Raw genomic sequence first — 9,578 nt, forward strand, 5'->3', positions numbered from 1 at the left:
CAGATCTGCACGACACAGAACAGATCTGCACGACACAGAACAGATCTGCACGACACAGAACAGATCTGCACACAAGAGTGATTCTGATCTAGTTCATTTTTCTCATTTGTTGCATTGCATCTTTTCCATTGAATATGCTTTGTGTGAACAGATAAGAATATTTAAGGCCAAACAACAAACTTTTTTTGGGACATTATTTACTTTTTAAAATGCTGCAAATACAAAACGCAGCAAGAAGCTCAAACACAACGGAAACCAGGGGACACTAAAGAGTGACGCACACAACGGGGAGACCAGGGGACACTAAAGAGCACTCCGGCCCCAGCTGTGTGCGTCACTCTTTAGTGTCCCCTGGTCTCCAGCTGTGTGCGTCACTCTTTAGTGTCCCCTGGTCTCCCAGCTGTGTGCGTCACTCTTTAGTGTCCCCTGGTCTCCCAGCTGTGTGCGTCACTTTTTAGAGTCCCCTGGTCTCCCAGCTGTGTGCGTCACTCTTTAGTGTCCCCTGGTCTCCCAGCTGTGTGCGTCACTTTTTAGAGTCCCCTGGTCTCGCAGCTGTGTGCGTCACTCTTTAGTGTCCCCTGGTCTCCCAGCTGTGTGTGTCACTCTTTAGTGTCCCCTGGTCTCCCAGCTGTGTGTGTCACTCTTTAGTGTCCCCTGGTCTCCCAGCTGTGTGTCACTCCTTAGTGTCCCCTGGTCTCCCAGCTGTGTGCATCACTCTTTAGTGTCCCCTGGTCTCCCAGCTGTGTGCGTCACTCTTTAGTGTCCCCTGGTCTCCCAGCTGTGTGCGTCACTCTTTAGTGTCCCCTGGTCTCCCAGCTGTGTGCGTCACTCTTTAGTGTCCCCTGGTCTCCCAGCTGTGTGCGTCACTTTTTAGAGTCCCCTGGTCTCCCAGCTGTGTGCGTCACTCTTAGTGTCCCCTGGTCTCCCAGCTGTGTGCGTCACTCTTTAGTGTCCCCTGGTCTCCCAGCTGTGTGCGTCACTTTTTAGAGTCCCCTGGTCTCCCAGCTGTGTGCGTCACTCTTTAGTGTCCCCTGGTCTCCCAGCTGTGTGCGTCACTTTTTAGTGTCCCCTGGTCTCCCAGCTGTGTGTGTCACTCTTTAGTGTCCCCTGGTCTCCCAGCTGTGTGTCACTCCTTAGTGTCCCCTGGTCTCCCAGCTGTGTGCATCACTCTTTAGTGTCCCCTGGTCTCCCAGCTGTGTGCGTCACTCTTTAGTGTCCCCTGGTCTCCCAGCTGTGTGCGTCACTCTTTAGTGTCCCCTGGTCTCCCAGCTGTGTGCGTCACTCTTTAGTGTCCCCTGGTCTCCCAGCTGTGTGCGTCACTCTTTAGTGTCCCCTGGTCTCCCAGCTGTGTGCGTCACTCTTTAGTGTCCGCTGGTCTCCCAGCTGTGTGCGTCACTTTTTAGAGTCCCCTGGTCTCCCAGCTGTGTGCGTCACTCTTTAGTGTCCCCTGGTCTCCCAGCTGTGTGCGTCACTCTTTAGAGTCCCCTGGTCTCCCAGCTGTGTGCGTCACTCTTTAGTGTCCCCTGGTCTCCCAGCTGTGTGCGTCACTCTTTAGTGTCCCCTGGTCTCCCAGCTGTGTGCGTCACTCCTTAGTGTCCCCTGGTCTCCCAGCTGTGTGCGTCACTCTTTAGTGTCCCCTGGTCTCCCAGCTGTGTGCGTCACTCCTTAGTGTCCCCTGGTCTCCCAGCTGTGTGCGTCACTCTTTAGTGTCCCCTGGTCTCCCAGCTGTGTGCGTCACTCCTTAGTGTCCCCTGGTCTCCCAGCTGTGTGTGTCACTCCTTAGTGTCCCCTGGTCTCCCAGCTGTGTGCGTCACTCTTTAGTGTCCCCTGGTCTCCCAGCTGTGTGCGTCACTCCTTAGTGTCCCCTGGTCTCCCAGCTGTGTGCGTCACTCTTTAGTGTCCCCTGGTCTCCCAGCTGTGTGCGTCACTCTTTAGTGTCCCCTGGTCTCTCAGCTGTGTGGGTCAGTCTTTAGTATCCCCTGGTCTCCCAGCTGTGTGCGTCACTCTTTAGTGTCCCCTGGTCTCCCAGCTGTGTGTGTCACTCCTTAGTGTCCCCTGGTCTCCCAGCTGTGTGCGTCACTCCTTAGTGTCCCCTGGTCTCCCAGCTGTGTGCGTCACTCCTTAGTGTCCCCTGGTCTCCCAGCTGTGTGCGTCACTCTTTAGTGTCCCCTGGTCTCCAGCTGTGTGCGTCACTCTTTAGTATCCCCTGGTCTCCCAGCTGTGTGGGTCAGTCTTTAGTGTCCACTGGTCTCCCAGCTGTGTGCGTCAGTCTTTAGTGTCCCCTGGTCTCCCAGCTGTGTGCGTCACTCTTTAGTGTCCCCTGGTCTCCCAGCTGTGTGCGTCACTCCTTAGTGTCCCCTGGTCTCCCAGCTGTGTGCGTCACTCTTTAGTGTCCCCTGGTCTCCCAGCTGTGTGCGTCACTCCTTAGTGTCCCCTGGTCTCCGTTGTGTTTGAGCTTCTTCAGCGTTTTGTATTTGCAGCGTTTGGTTTCAGCAGCTTTTAGTAAACGCTGCGCATGTCTCCTCAATTTGCTGAATGTTTTCTAAATGCTGCATGTGTTGTTGCTGAAGATGTTTCTTCATTTGTTTTGGAACATTTGTTTTTTTATATTTGTACAGTTTCAGAAGTGTTGGGCCGTTGTGACGCATTTGCACCTGTCGGTAAAATGAAAAATTTCCAATAAAATATAAAAAAAAGTTACAAATATTGACATTTAAAGTTATTAAGTTAGAATGTGTAATACAATATATAAAATATACATTAAAATATATTATAAAAGCATAAAAAGGTTCAATTAAAGTAAGATTGTGCAATGAAAACATTTAGTTAATATAGGTCATATGATGTGAAATCACTGAGATGATGGTGTGAAAGACAACGGACACAATGACAAGTAGCTTCATGTATGGATCTATTACAAAACATCAAATCATTAAAGTGAAGTCTGGCTAAATCTGGTTTAAAGTCGTTCAGCAAACAAAAACTACTTTAAAGAGTCCTCTGCTGCTGATGTTCAGGTGTATATCAGTATGTAGTGTCTCTACTTTAAAGAGTCCTCTCCTGCTGATGTTCAGGTGTATATCAGTATGTAGTGTCTCTACTTTAAAGAGTCCTTTCCTGCTGATGTTCAGGTGTATATCAGTATGTAGTGTCTCTACTTTAAAGAGTCCTCTCCTGCTGATGTTCAGGTGTATATCAGTATGTAGTGTCTCTACTTTAAAGAGTCCTCTCCTGCTGATGTTCAGGTGTGTATCAGTATGTAGGGTCTCTACTTTAAATAGTCCTCTCCTGCTGATGTTCAGGTGTATATCAGTATGTAGTGTCTCTACTTTAAAGAGTCCTCTCCTGCTGATGTTCAGGTGTATATCAGTATGTAGTGTCTCTACTTTAAAGAGTCCTCTCCTGCTGATGTTCAGGTGTATATCAGTATGTAGTGTCTCTACTTTAAAGAGTCCTCTCCAGCTGATGTTCAGGTGTATATCAGTATGTAGTGTCTCTACTTTAAAGAGTCCTATACTGCTGATGTTCAGGTGTATATCAGTATGTAGTGTCTCTACTTTAAAGAGTCCTCTCCTGCTGATGTTCAGGTGTATATCAGTATGTAGTGTCTCTACTTTAAAGAGTCCTCTCCTGCTGATGTTCAGGTGTATATCAGTATGTAGTGTCTCTACTTTAAAGAGTCCTCTCCTGCTGATGTTCAGGTGTATATCAGTATGTAGTGTCTCTACTTTAAAGAGTCCTCTCCTGCTGATGTTCAGGTGTGTATCAGTATGTAGTGTCTCTACTTTAAAGAGTCCTCTCCTGCTGATGTTCAGGTGTATATCAGTATGTAGTGTCTCTACTTTAAAGAGTCCTCTCCTGCTGATGTTCAGGTGTATATCAGTATGTAGTGTCTCTACTTTAAAGAGTCCTCTCCTGCTGATGTTCAGGTGTATATCAGTATGTAGTGTCTCTACTTTAAAGAGTCCTCTCCTGCTGATGTTCAGGTGTATATCAGTATGTAGTGTCTCTACTTTAAAGAGTCCTCTCCAGCTGATGTTCAGGTGTATATCAGTATGTAGTGTCTCTACTTTAAAGAGTCCTATACTGCTGATGTTCAGGTGTATATCAGTATGTAGTGTCTCTACTTTAAAGAGTCCTCTCCTGCTGATGTTCAGGTGTATATCAGTATGTAGTGTCTCTACTTTAAAGAGTCCTCTCCTGCTGATGTTCAGGTGTATATCAGTATGTAGTGTCTCTACTTTAAAGAGTCCTCTCCTGCTGATGTTCAGGTGTATATCAGTATGTAGTGTCTCTACTTTAAAGAGTCCTCTCCTGCTGATGTTCAGATGTGTATCAGTATGTAGTGTCTCTACTTTAAAGAGTCCTCTCCTGCTGATGTTCAGGTGTATATCAGTATGTAGTGTCTCTACTTTAAAGAGTCCTCTCCTGCTGATGTTCAGGTGTATATTAGTATGTAGTGTCTCTACTTTAAAGAGTCCTCTCCTGCTGATGTTCAGGTGTATATCAGTATGTGGTGTCTCTACTTTAAGAGTCCTCTCCTGCTGATGTTCAGGTGTATATCAGTATGTAGTGTCTCTACTTTAAAGAGTCCTCTCCTGCTGATGTTCAGGTGTATATCAGTATGTAGTGTCTCTACTTTAAAGAGTCCTCTCCTGCTGATGTTCAGGTGTATATCAGTATGTAGTGTCTCTACTTTAAAGAGTCCTCTCCTGCTGATGTTCAGGTGTATATCAGTATGTAGTGTCTCTACTTTAAAGAGTCCTCTCCTGCTGATGTTCAGGTGTGTATCAGTATGTAGTGTCTCTACTTTAAAGAGTCCTCTCCTGCTGATGTTCAGGTGTATATCAGTATGTAGTGTCTCTACTTTAAAGAGTCCTCTCCTGCTGATGTTCAGGTGTATATCAGTATGTAGTGTCTCTACTTTAAAGAGTCCTCTCCTGCTGATGTTCAGGTGTATATCAGTATGTAGTGTCTCTACTTTAAAGAGTCCTCTCCTGCTGATGTTCAGGTGTATATCAGTATGTAGTGTCTCTACTTTAAAGAGTCCTCTCCTGCTGATGTTCAGGTGTATATCAGTATGTAGTGTCTCTACTTTAAAGAGTCCTCTCCAGCTGATGTTCAGGTGTATATCAGTATGTAGTGTCTCTACTTTAAAGAGTCCTCTCCTGCTGATGTTCAGGTGTATATCAGTATGTAGTGTCTCTACTTTAAATCCAATCCAATCCAATCCACTTTATTTATATAGCACATATTAAAAACAGAGGGTTTACCAAAGTGCTTCACAGCAGACATAACATTATAGTAAAATATAATAGTACAAGAATAGATAAAAGGCACATAAGGGCTATGGACAGACAAATAAAAGCATAACAATCGATAAAACAGCTCAAACTGACTCGAGAGCGAGGGAAAAGAGGTGGGTCTTCAGGCGGGACTTAAACGTTTGAAGGGTGGGCGACAATTTGACATGGGGGGGGCAGGTCGTTCCAGAGCCTGGGGGCTACCGCTGAGAAGGCTCGGTCTCCCCTGGTCTTTTTCCTAGTTAATTACTAGTTAGTTAAAAAGCTCTTTATTTCTCTCATACTGCCTGTGCTGCAGCACCTCTTTTCACCCTCTGTCTGAAACCATAGCCACCCAATTAGTGCTTCAGATGGAAGGTCTAACCCCCAAAACACACCAGGAGCGTCTGCGTTGTGTTACGGCCACGCTGCGGCGGTCGTAAGGATCGCGGCCACTCTAGTCAATGGGTGCTATTACACCACACGCGCCGGGTTACGGCTCAGACGCGTCCCAGAAGCGGCTCGGCGCAGCGCTTCTCTAAAATTAGGATGAATCCTATTTTTGCCGCGGCGCAGCCGTAAGGTAAAGTCGGGCAGGCAGCCCCCCCCTCGCAGGAAGTGGAAAGGTGAGCATCCGGGCCAGGTCCATCCCCCACATATACTAATTTAGCAGACCCCACAACACCTCCACTACGAAACGCACCATGGACGACGAGGTGTTCATAATGGAAGTGGAGAAACACACAATTTTATATGATGTAACCAATGCTTTTTACAAGGACTTTACAGGCACTGTAAATGATATATATATATAGAATAATTATGATGATGAATGCATATTTTTTTACCACTAAAATACAGCAACACATCTTTGATTCATGTTGTTTATAACTGGAATATTACAATTATTATTAACTGTGTCTGTAGTCTACAACACAACAAAATAGGAAATAACAACAATAAACACGATTTAAACAGACACAAACATAAACCATTTAACTACGTATAGCCTACTTACTTGTAGAAGTACAAATGTCCAGGAAATATTCCAAAATCAACAACAACTGCGAGGCTGCACACACGACGCTCCGCTTCTGCAACGTTTTGAAACGCGTCTGGTGTGTGTTGTCGCAGGAGGAGGTGGCAGCGTGGCGCAGCCGCAACGTAACGCAGCGCAGACGCTCCTGGTGTGTTTTGGGGGTAAGAGCTTCTGACCACACACTCAGGCACACACCCAGACAATTGCACTTTGGTAACGTTTGAGTGTTTAAGTGTGTATTTCATATAGTAATGGGAATCTGATTGAACTCTAATGGACATCACTTACGGCCCCTACACACGGCGGCGTGCGTTACCGCTTGGCGGTGGGCGTGTCTGAAGCTTGGGGATTTTTTACGAACAACGCGACCAACAACCAATCACATGAATGTCCCGCCCCGCACATTCAAAGCAAAGCATTCATGCTACATCCATGCTGGCTAAATATACTGTCTATGCTTGCTAGCTGTCCATTCAAACGAAGTACACTGGATATAAACTCCCCAAACAGGCGAACACCTACCAGTTTCACCCACTGTCTCTGCCACCTCCCCCCATGCCTGGCTCCTCCGGTTTGTATCCCTGTATGTAAAGAGGGACTGGTCATATAGTACCGGGTGATTCCCTCCCGCCACGATCATTTTCTCCTCCATTTTTTGACATGGGAAATAACTGCGGTCTGGCTCTCCCAACATACACGCGGTTTGATTGGCTAGCGCTTGTAATGTCAGATTTGCATACGCGGGATTTGATTGGCTGACGCCTCCGTCGAGGCGGCAAAAGTAGAACATTGCTCTACTTTTGCAGCGAGCACCGCGAGAGAAGCTACGCTTTGCTCCCACAATGCAGTTCGGCGAATCGTGACGTCACCCCATTCAAAGTGAATGGGCAGAAGCGTTGAAGCGGCAACGCACGCCGCCGTGTGTAGGCTCCGTTAGTGTCTATGAGTCAGTGTTCAAGTTGGAAAAACTCTTTCTATCAGCCTTTTATTCAGCTCAAGACAATTATGTATGCAAAGCAGTACCACATAAAGAGTGTCTTAACCAGGGGCGTCGCCTGGACCTGGAAACATTCGGGGCTTAGCCCACAGTGGCGGCGCTACAGTCGAATTTTCTACTGCAAGACTCCCCACACGCACATACACAATTGCGCCATCTGGTGTCACAAACGTGTGCCTGCATTAGCTTTGTTACGGCAATGGATTGTGGGAGATTCTCATAGCACGTGAGGATCTCTTGAGGGTAAGGTGCCTGTATTATCTCGGTGGACAAAATGTATGTTTTTATTTTATAAGGACAATAACGTACTGTTGTGTTTGTTTAGTTTAAGGTTAATTGTTTAATGCTCACAGTCACAGCAACATGTTTTTTGTGTGATTGGCTATTTGTTTTATGATTTATCAACGTGATCATCAATAGCTAATCTGAGCACCAGAACCCAGCTCACGTGTCCTTTTATGCTGTCCATTGAAATGCAGGTATGTGAGTTTTGTACACCAGTTTATTTATGTTTAATGTTTCACATTGCTCCACATGATGCCTCGACTACAAAGTCTTCCATGTTTCTACGCTTCTTCCTCTGTGTCACAGTTTCGGGAATATCAAGATCATTGCACAGGGCCTTGGTCTTGTCATAGACCTCATGTGCTTTCTCGTTACTTCGGTAACTGTTCAGTGTGTTCTCAACTGCTGTTTTGTAATCTACTGCCTGCACCAAGTCAATTGTTTCTTTCTGCAGGTATTTGTGCAGGCCCTGAGTGGTTGAGAGCAGTGTCTGGAACATGACAGCATGTAGATGGTACTGAATTTTCAAAGCTTGCTTTCCAGTCCCTTTGCTAGAGGGGCTAAAGGCTCCCTAAAGTCTTGATCAAAGCAGGAGGTTTTTGACATGCCCAGCAAACAAGTTGTTTGTCCCCTACCTCTAGCTGTTTCTGAAATGTTTGCAATCTCTGATGGTGGACAAGAGATGTGGAGAAGAAAGAGTAGAGACACTCCAGGAGATCAACGCAGCTATGTGAGTTTTGAACACCAGTTTGTATAAGTTTAATGTTTCACATTGCTTGTGAAAAATATACTACCACTATACGATCACTGATGTTTTGTTGTTGACTGGACACTTATTTTGTAAAAGAGATAGCATGTGAGGATCGCTTAAGCAATGCAGCTCACGTGTCCTTTTTATATGCTGTCCATTGAAATGCAGGAAAGTAATCACCAGCTCTGAGTGATCTGTTGCCGAGGGGACACTACACCGGAGTTACATAAGCACAGACAAAGTGCTATTTTGGGGGGAACTCACCTCCTCTGGGGGGGGGCCCCAGGAAGATTTTTTTTTAAATATTGAAGTTAAAAGCATCAATCTTGTGCACTTTGAGAGCAACATTAAGAGATATGGATACATCTCTCAACACCCATATGTCAAAAAGAAATCAAAGAATCAGAATCAGAAACGGGTTTATTATTTAAAAACACTTCATTTTCCAATTAAATCATAAACTATGTCAAATTATTAGAAATTGTTAGTAATCAGATTAAACAGAAAAAAGGGATGGAAGGAGGAAATAATAATCCCTCATCTCTTGCTGTTTGCGGTTGAAATGATCTATTTTGCTGGCCAAACATGCTGGATGGAAAGCAGTGGTGTCTCACTTGCCTTGACTTGTATCTGCAGTCCCTAAATCAGTCATGTTACTCATTGACTCTTGTCTGTTCTGGTGTTCCTGTTCATTGTTGTCTCCATGGTCGTTCTTGTCTGTTGCATCTCCTTCTTGTGTGTCCCTTTCTCCTGTTCTCCTTTCTTCATCCTCTACTCTGTTTGGCTCATCTGTGATGACTGTGGGTAAACACAAACAAGTATGTAAGTCAATCAGTTTCCAGCTCTGTCAAATAAATGAATTTCAAGATACACAAATGGGTCTTCATTAAAATGAGTGTCACCACACTGTCACAAAATGTAATGCTAACCAATAGGGGTGTAACGGTTCACAAACATTTCGGTTCGGTACGTACCTCGGTTTTTTGGTCACGGTTCGGTTCGGTACGTTTTCGGTACAGCAGAATTTTTTTTCACAAAACAAAACATATATATATATTTTTTTATTATTATTATTAAACTGTGAATAATGTATTCACTCAAATAAATACAAAATATAATAAAATAAACATTAAGGTGCAGCATTTCGATGAACTGAAATAATCTGTATTTGAACTTTACTGTACTAGTACTCACAAAACATAAACTATTAGTTTTGGGTTTTTA

The sequence above is a fragment of the Gymnodraco acuticeps genome, unplaced genomic scaffold (assembly GCF_902827175.1).
Source record: "Gymnodraco acuticeps unplaced genomic scaffold, fGymAcu1.1, whole genome shotgun sequence".
In the NCBI taxonomy this organism is placed as follows: Eukaryota; Metazoa; Chordata; class Actinopteri; order Perciformes; family Bathydraconidae; genus Gymnodraco; species Gymnodraco acuticeps.